Source organism: Falco punctatus (assembly GCF_963210335.1).
Source record: "Falco punctatus genome assembly, chromosome: 3".
NCBI classification, from domain to species: Eukaryota; Metazoa; Chordata; class Aves; order Falconiformes; family Falconidae; genus Falco; species Falco punctatus.
Window position 1 is genome coordinate 98,435,016 of NC_137582.1, and position 9,790 is coordinate 98,444,805.

General features: G+C 45.3%; 1 long non-coding RNA gene across 1 annotated transcript in view; it reads right to left on the reverse strand.

The window, feature by feature from the left end:
- The window catches only part of LOC308061190, a 32,137-nt gene extending 23,845 nt beyond the window's left edge, over positions 1-8,292 (reverse strand). Inside the window, exon 1 of the long non-coding RNA XR_013927117.1 lies at positions 148-8,292. This is a non-coding gene — a long non-coding RNA (uncharacterized lncRNA). The remainder of the gene's footprint in view (positions 1-147) is intronic.
- Positions 8,293-9,790: the final 1,498 nt, after the last annotated feature.

The following is a 9,790-nucleotide window of genomic DNA, read 5'->3' on the forward strand; positions in this document are numbered from 1 at the left end:
CATGGAGATCTGGGATCTCCTTCACCCTGCAGTGGAACCGAGATGACTCTGGGCAGGTCTCTTGCTATTTCTTTCCGTGCATCAGCAACTTTATGGCACCTTCAAAGGAGGTGAAAGCATGACGGTGGCTGTGGGTTTGGGGCTTACCCCGAATCTGTGCAGATCTCACCCAGGATTCAGCAGGCTGTGAATTTTCGTGTGGTTTGGCTGTGTTGTAGAGCTGGTGGATGTCGCCCTTGTTGTAGAGCTGGTGGATGTCACCCTTGTTGTAGAGCTGGTGGATGTCACCCTTGTTGTAGAGCTGGTGGATGTCACCCTTGTTATAGAGCTGGTGGATGTCGCCCGCACGTCTTGCCATCATTTCGCAGCACATGCGTAGGCTGGCCTGTTGAAGGAAGGCTGGACCTCCAGTTTGTTGAGGTGCATGGAGTGTTAAAGGGCTGACATGCAGAGAGCTTGCCCTGCTAATGGATCAGGATTTTTATAGACAGAAGGGATATGCCGTAGTCGGAGTGGTAAATCTGTAATGACAGACGTTCGTTCTATATTTGTGAATGACCTGATTTGGCATGCAGGCGGTTCATTCTCCTGACAATAATGGAAACATGGTGTGAGACAGACAGAGAAATAAAGCTGTGGTTAAAGGGAAGCTATAAATTTATAAACGTTTTGGTTTAAAGTATTTTCCCCACCTTAATTTCTCGCCTTGTTATAAAAAAAAAAAAAAAAAAAAAAAAAAAAGCCTCTTGAATAGTCTTTGAAAAGCTTTCAGCTCTCCTCCTCCTTCTTTTTCCTCCTCCCTCACCTCCCTCCTAAGCTCCAGAGATGAGTGTAAGACATCTGTCAAAGCTGTGGTAACGGATTTCTCCTGATTTGCAAGGACCCTAGGAATCTGTCAGAGCATCCCTGGCTGCTGCAGTCCCGTCGCTGGGCGATAGCTGCCCTGGGAGGGGAGAGCCAGGCACTGCTGAGGGACAGGCCACTTTGTCCCCATGTTAATGTGTCCCTGAACTGGAGAGAAGGGAAGGGGGGAGCTTCCCTAAAAGTGAGAGTTTGGAGGGGAAGATGCTGCAAACTTTAGGAAACATTAGCAGAGTCTGTCGTGCTCTCGAAGAAGAGCCCTTCTTGCTTTCTGCTCCACTTTTCTCCCTCCCTCCTTCAGGAAAAATTCCTAAACTGCTTTGGCTTGGTACCAACTATTCCTTTGGCCTCCCAGCCAGAAAAGCTCACTGGGGATGGAGAAACTGCTGTACACAATGGTTTGGAGAACTAGTAACACATGCATGCGGTCCAGCCTTGAATTATATGAAATATGGCACATAGCTTTCAACCCTGTTTTGTCAGAGGCCTTGACTGCTTAAAAGCTTTTCAGTCCCTCTCCCGCCTCTCTTACCACCCCCAGCCCCAGTCATTTCCCCCCCCAATAAAATAAATCCCACACGTTTTCTTTCAACTTCCAGCATGTGTGACCATAATTGTGTCTCGGATGCTGGCAGAGCGCCCGAGCTGTCAGCCTCACCCAGGGATGGGGAAGGAGCGGGGGAAGGATGCCTGCTGGATCCACTCGGCTGGGAGGGGGTGTGGGGGCCAGGGGGGTGGGGTGCTTGCTCCCCCAGCCCCACAGAGGGGTGGGAGGACACGATGCTGCCGCTCGCCTGGGACACAGCAGGGCAGGCAGGAATCTGCCTCAGTGGCTGTTTCCTTCTGGGGGAACTGCTCGGGGCCAGTGGGTATAACCGGCAGCAATTAGTTAAATCAAGGGGCCAGTTTCAAGTGAACTAATTACATTGGTGCATTGTACTCCAGCAGCTTGTAATTTTTCTACCCCATGTTAGTACACATGGGTCCTCCCTCGGTAAATGAAGATGCTCTCTGTGTTAGTCACGCTGCTGGATCAAGGAAAGTGTAGCACCGGCTTTGCTAGTGAGCGAGACGAACCTTCTCAGTATCTGCCCCTTTTTGCATGGTCCCTAGCATGGCTATTTATGTTAGTTAATATAAATAAAGGTGTTGATCACACAGATCTCCAGAGAGGATAACTCTTGGAAGTTGCGTGGTACCTAGGGGAACGGTTATCTGTCCTGATGATGACCCCTAGGAACCAACGTGATAGAAAAATCAATTTAATTCTGGAGGAACTTACCATTAAAAGACAACTCATGGAATTTAAGTCTCAAAAATCTATCAGAGATAACAGGCATATACCGGTGGGGGTAGCATCTTCCTCTAGTTCTTAAGATACTCAGTTTCAGTGGATAAGGCTTATAGGAGACTTACGCTGTGATCAGCAGTGAAACAATTAGTCACCATTATCATTCAGCATCAGTACCCACACAACATGAGCCCTCCAAGTGAACATTATTGAGCCGTTAGTTCCAGGTCCTTAAGCTGACTCCTGTATCGATTTGCATGGTAGATGCGTATTTCCCTCTGGTTTGTCCTCAAAAAGCAGGTAGAGGAACAAATGAGGATGCAGTGGGAGAGACGAGGATGCAATGTGGCACCATGGATAGAAGGGAGCAAGTGAGCAAGGACTGAGTGGGTGCATCAAGTTTATTGCATGTGCCAAAAGAGGAACAGCAGGAGAGGTGCTGAGGCCTCCCAGCCCTCATCCTCACACCCAAAGCTTCCAGCTGAACAAAGCTCAGCCACTTTTTCGTGCTCCTGCCAAGAGGATGAGGTCTCGGCTCCACAGCATAACAGTGCTATCAATGTACATTTCTGCCATCATCACTGGCATTTTGCCTTGCTTTACTATGGTTGCAGTAGATCCTGGGTGAACACAAGGAGACTGCTATTCCAGACACTTATAAAACACCGATAGTCTAAAGAAATTACATCCTAAAGGAGCATCTTTTTCCACAAGGACAGCCAAGCAGTGGAAAGGCTTGCTCGCAGATCCTGTGCCGTCTCCATCTTCAGAAGTTTTCAAGACCAGGCTGGTCAAAGCACTGAGCAACCTGGTCCAATCCCATTGCTGGCCATGCTTGAGCAAGTGGTTGGACTAGGGACCTCCTTGGTTCCATCACCCTGCTTGATCCTATGATCTTTATCTGGGGTTCTTAATGTTTTTATCACAAGATTATAAAATGGTTTGGGTTGGAAGGAACCTGCGAGAGCACCTAGTTCCAACCCCTCTGCCCTGGGCATGGACACCTTCCAGGTTGCTCCCAGCCCCTCCAGCCTGGCCTTGGGCACTGCCAGGGATGGGGCATCCACAGCTGCTTGGGGCAGCCTGGGCCAGCGCCTCACCACCCTCATAGTAAAAAATTTCTTCCTAAGAGCTGATCTAAATCTACCCTCTTCCAGTTTAAAACTGCTACCCCTTGTCCTATCACCATATGCCCTTGTAAGATGCTTTTATGTTAAAAGACTGTGCTCTCTCAGCAGGCAGGTACCTGCAGGTAACTTGATGGCATTTTCTCCTGTGCAGGGCCTTCTGAAGGAAAGAGGTCATATCGGTGTAGACAGTCTTGGTTTCTTCTCATCTGCATCTTAGTGACCAGGGCAAGTCAACATTAATTGTGAATATTTCTTAGAAATATTATTTACTAGTAGTTGTGCGCTTTTTCCTTAAGCTCATTCAGCTGTTACTCACTGTTCAGTCACACCTCTGACGGCAGCTGGCAGCAGTGAAGCAGTTATCTTTTTCTCTGATGCTAAATCTGTGTTTTTACAGCCTTTTGTTTCCATCTGATGACGTTACTTTCTTTCCTCACAGATAGATACTTCCTCCACTCTTCACCCTTCCTCCTCCTCACTTTCCCCCCACCCCCCATGCCTCCGGTGCCAGGATGACAGCCCTAGGGCTGCTGGCAGTCCGCTGGCTGTTGCAAATCAAGGACTTTAATCACAGCATGATGCCATCATGTGAGCAAATATGATATTGATGGTGTTTGCTAATATGCTTTTTTTTAAAAAAATGAAAATGTTAAAAATAAATCTTTTAGGGGGATTTTACATACTAATGCATGGTAATTTGAATATGTGCTAATACTTTTTGCATTTGGAATGCTTAATTGATAAAGATTATGTGGATAAAGATCTATAATTAACTGATAAACATTAAAACATTAATAGATAAAGATTTATACTGTTCCTGAGGAAAATGATAAGAGTTTTCCTTCTCAGCTGCACCCTTTTAAAAGGGGTGATAGAGGAAGAAAAATAGAAATGTGGCATTTAGTATGGCTTAAATGTAACTTGCTTTATTGTGCCATTGCTGAATCAAGGTAATTAAACTTTACACAAACTTTTTTTGAAATCATTTTGAAAAAGAGAAGTTAGTTTCAGCCTAATTGTAATACTTCATTTTTTTGGGGAGTCTATTCTGGACCAAGAATCACCATAATCAAGGATCAAAGCAGACAGACAGTTTTCCTTCTGTACTCCTCATCCAGAACTCGACAGAAACCACAGCTTGCATAACAAAAGACTGGAGATTAAAGGCTGTGCAGCCTGTCTTCATGAGACCGAAAATGTGCTCACATATGAGGAAGTCCATCAAAGCTTGTCTAAAGGTTGTATGTGACAGGAAATACACTGATTTTACAGGCAGAGTGCTTAAATGGATTTTCCTACCAAATCAAAAGAAGAATAAGTAGAATTAGAGCCAAATCCACCCACCAGTGGGAATCCAGTAGAAACACCTCCCTTGACTTTGCATCTGGGATTAGTCCACCAGACCTCTGGACCTCACTCCTGCCGATCCCACCATAGACCCACCAGACTTTGCTGCCCCCCTGCTAAGGGGACTGCAGCCCTTAATGCCCAAGGGCTTGGCTTGTTCGCTGCTACCTCTTTGCTCTTGATGATACACTGAACCTTCCTTACTCTTGTGCCCCTGCCAAATCTAGCCTGCCTTTTTTTAATATATCTTGTATGCAGCTGATGTTTTCCTTTCCTTAGCTTTTTTTTTAAGGCTGTTCAACACAGACATCTTGAAATAATATTCCTGCAGAGCAATGCTAAGATGTAATGATCAGTACAGTTCTAATGATGTTGCTCCTTTAGCCTCTGTGCACTAGGTATTTGCGATGTAGAATGTATTTATGATCACTTCTTCCAGCGAAAAGAGATAGTAATTGTTAGTAATGTATGAGCTGCTTACCAGGTTTTTCTTAACACCTGTGTCTTTCGCTGCAAGAATCTACCATTGAGTCAAGACTTTCACATTCATCTAGGCGAGTTCATTCTCTTTCACTAGCTATGTTTCAAAATTAAATTTGTGCCTTCATACTTCTGAATACAGATCTGACAGCCTCGAATCAACTACACTGCATGTGGAAGGTCAGCATAATCCCTAGGGGCTCAGATATTTTTTTGAAAAGAGAGGACACCCCCATCCCACCCCCCGCAGCTATATTTTTTAAGGAAACCAGACTGTCTTGTTAGCAGAGAACCGATGGTGTTTCAGCATCCCAGGACGTGCCACTGCCAATCATTTGCCTTCCCGGAAGGTGAGAGCAGGCATCAGCCACATCCAGCCCTTCATGTTCCAACAGCCATCATCATCCCCACCAGCTCCCTTTCCCAGCACAGCCCTGCTTAGGAAGGCCAGCTGTGTCCAGGCGAATGCCATCAGCAGGTCCCAGCCCTTCCCGAAGGCACCTCTGGTGACTTCTACTGTGTGATGTGATACGTCTGCCACTGTTCTCTCTGACTGCATGCTCACCTGCAAAGGGAAGGGCCCTTCCCACATGAGAAGAATAAATAGAGGTGCAATATTCATGCGCTTGTATCCAAATGAGTCAAAACCAAAGTCCCCAGATTTCTGAACATACAACATAGGCACCCTTCCTTCCGCATTTTGGCTCTCTGCTGACAAAGAACCACAACTCAAGCTCCTTTCATTTTTTTCTTAATAATAATAATAAAAAAAAGCTCCCTTACCTTGAAACATTATTGTGGCATGACTAATTTCACCCAGAAACTTTTTTTTAAAATTCTTGGATGATTAGCTTTATTCGGAAATCATGTCCAAAGCAGGCAGCTATGTTACCTTTGATCTCCCTACCTGTACTTCAAAATTGCAACTTATTTGGCCATGCTTAAGTTTAGCTTTCCCTGGCTCCACTGGCTAGAGCAACTTCGGTTAGAGAAATAGCTTTAGGAAATGTTGATTTAAAAAAAAAACAACCATGTAAAAAAAAAGAAAAAGATCAGTCATACTGCTCTGCTAATTATATTGGCCATATTAATGGCACAGACTGCTCATTTTCAGGCTCTGTTGGAAAGATTACCCAGAGAGGTGTTATTCCCTCAGTACAGTGTCAGATGTCACCCTGTGGGATATTAAAGCCAAGTCAAGATTGTGTTGAAATTTTTTTTTCTTTTGTACAGTAACACATACAGCACTAGATTGCATTAGAAAGAAATCCCTTTGCAGAACAAATGTTAATGCGGGCTGCCGAACGGGAGAGCTTTTCCATAGTTCACTGTTAATGCAAGACCTCAGCTCCTGTGGAACATGCTGTCCTCTAATGAACAGCTCCTTAATGAGAGCGGAGAATCAGGGTTTCACATCTATACGAATGACAGCAAAGTTTGGAAGGTAGAGTTTCTTGTTTTCTTTCTTATCCTTTTTAATACAAGCACTAATTGGCCTTAAATAAACCTGGGTAGAACACAATAGATTTATGATATATTTTGTGAAGCAAAACCAGATCTCAGGCATTCAGAGAAACAGGCTTCCCTTTTATGAGGTAATTATGATTTAGTGTTTACTGTCTCCCTGTTGAGTCTGTAGGTTGCCTTTAAAGTGGCTCTGGGATGAATGTCAAAAGTGGAATTTACCTTTTCAGCATGTAAAATGCAGGAGACATTTATTATTTTCCTAAGTAATATTCTCTGCCTCTAATTTGCTTTTTTTTTTTTTTCTGAAACAACACCTGTAAATTATCCTTGGCGGATAGGTTGCTACATCATCAGAAAATGGTTATTTTGGAAGAGTTTGAGAAGGTTTCTGAGAATGTAGGTATTTCTTCTAGTAGCAGCAATAGTCATGTTCCAAGGTTCACTTCCATCTTCCACTTGGAAATAGGGTTTTAGTTGATTTAAAAGGATGCAAATTATGTATAGAAGGTGACACATTCACACAGGCCTGCCATTGGGTTTGTTTCTTGGTTTTGGGAGGAGGTTTGGGAGCAATCTCCCTTGAGGGTTAAATTTCACAGTGCTGCGACCCAGCCCCAGGACTTCAGCAGGCGCTCGTTCTGCCATGGGGAGCCGGACCAGCAATACGCTCCTGGGAGGGCAACCAACCAGCTTGCTGACACCTCTCAAGCTGAGCTTTTCTGGATGTCCTGGGAGATAACGTATACCTCTCCCTCTCGCACCCTCTGCTTCTTGTCCATTGGATTAACTCTTGCCTTCAGCCCCCCATCCTCACAGCATGCGGCAGCTGGTGCTCAGCAAACCCAGCACCCATCTGCACAGCTCTCCAGAAAGTCCCTCCGAAAAGAGTTGCCACGTTGCTGATTTCCCACCTGCATCATCTATTTTGAAGCCCCTTTCCCTTACGTTCCCTTTCCCGCTACCAAACTCAGAAACATCAACTAGGATTTAGGAATGGTTTAGGAAAAAATAAATAAATTTAGAAACAATTAAAATAATAGAAATTGTGAAGCATTGCAATAGCGTGGCAGCACTCCACATGTACTTCAGCTGCAGTGCATGACGGATTGTGGGCTACGTGTGAATTTGGCAGGACCGCAGGTGTTCGCATCACATGGTTGTGCAGTCTAGGAGATTTCTTCTACTTTACAGTCTTCCAGCATACGCCCTGGGCTGTATCCCCAGCAGCGTGGCCAGCAGGTCGAGCGAGGTGACTCTCCCCTCTGGTCTCCTCTGGTGAGACACCCCCAACCTGCAGTGCTGTGCCCAGCTCTGGGGCCCCCAACATGGGAAGGATGTGAACCTGTTGGAGCAAGCCCAGAGGATGGTCATGAAGATGATCAGAGGGCTGGAGCACCTTTCCCATGAAGACAGGCTGAAACAGTTGGGGTTCTTCAGCCTGGAGAAGAGAAGGCTCTGGGGAGACCTTATAGCAGCCTGCTAGTACCTAAAGGGGCTGACAAGAAAGCTGGAGAGGGACGTTTTACAGGGACATGTAGGGATAGGACACGGGGCAATAGCTTTAAATTGAATGAGGGTAGATTTAGATTAGATATAAGGAAGGAATTCTTAACTATGGGAGTGGTGAGGCGCTGGCCCAGGCTGCCCAGAGCAGCTGTGGGTGCCCCATCCCTGGCAGGGCCCAAGGCCAGGCTGGATGGGGCTGGGAGCAGCCTGGGCTGGCAGGGGGGTGGATCTAGGTGCTCTTGCAGGTTCTTTCCAGCCCAAAAAATTCTATGGTTCTGTTATCTCCAAAAGCCCAGTGGCATGAAAAAGGATGTTTTAGCCCTGACAGAAAATATCAATTAAAAGTCCACAAAAGCTATTATCCTATTATCCTTTGAAACAAAGATGGAAAAGCAAAGAACATGGGCAAATGGTGAATCTGCATCAGCAGATGTGCATAGCACATTGTGCGTAGCAGAGGATGAATCTACCATAAGATCAATAAATCAAAATACCGACTCAGTAAAAAACAGTGTAAAACTCAAGTGGTTTATCCATGAAGATAACTGGTCATATGAGGGAGCCACTGATCAAAAAATGTGCTCAGTGCAGATGGAGGATGAAAATCAGAGTTCTTGCCCGGTATGCTCTGATATTATTTGGCAGAAGTCCTTGAAAATGTACACAGCATTGCTACACACAACAGCAGGTGGTCACCATAGCTGAAGGAGGGCTCTTTTGGAAACCCATGCCACCAAGAACATTTATCCCTTTAGGTGAGAAGTGAGTGTCAGGACTCAAGGCTGCCAAATGCAGCCCAGCTTACGTGTTGTGGGGTAATGCTGCAGGCACACACCCCCAAAACCCAAGGGTATTGAAGGCCTACGTCACCTATGTGGGCCACAGGTTCAGTGCTTTCAAATAAAAGGGCATGAGTGTTTTCCAGTATTTTCAGTATTAGGAGGCTCAGTGACCCTCAAGTGACACACTTACCCATCTATCTCACCCAGGTGATTTGCACCCAAACGCTTGAGCTGCTTCTTTGCCACCACCTGTTGTGCAACCAGCAGCCCGAGGAGTGATCGCTGACTCTAAAATGCTTTAGTTGTGACAAACCCTGATGCAATTACTTGGAGTGATGGACAAGACAAGACACTGGTCGAGCGAGTTTTGGAAGAGTTTCAACTTCTGACATGTCTTGGAAAAATATTCTAGCTGCGTGGGACTTAATTAACGGCAAGGCAATGAATGGTGTTTGGAAAGCCGTGCAGAAGGGGTGCGCTCACAGCTCTGGAGGGTCGGAGGAAGAAGGTGATGCTGTAGCTCAGAGAGTTAGCCTTGGGTGGAAAGCTGTGTTTGATGAAAGAGAAGAGACAGGTATTCAAGAGTTACCTAAGTTGAACGCAGCGAAAAAGGGCAGAGGAAGAAAGTGATACAAATGTAGAATGACAGCCAACAGTAAAAAATCTTTCTAAATTGTTAGAGAAGGCATATTAGCTAATTCTCTTCATGTTAGAAATAGATCTGATCATGAGCTGAAGCTTGAAGATAAAGATTACGAAGATTATTGCAGTTCATCAAGAAACGTAGAAACACAAAAAGCGCAGTCATTTATTTCATGTGGTGTTTTTTTTAAAGGCCCATTGACCCCTGGTGTTGCCTTTCGTGTTTCGTTTCAAATGGAAGTCAACCTTTTGCACCTGAAACTGTTTTGCTTCCCTGTTCCTAC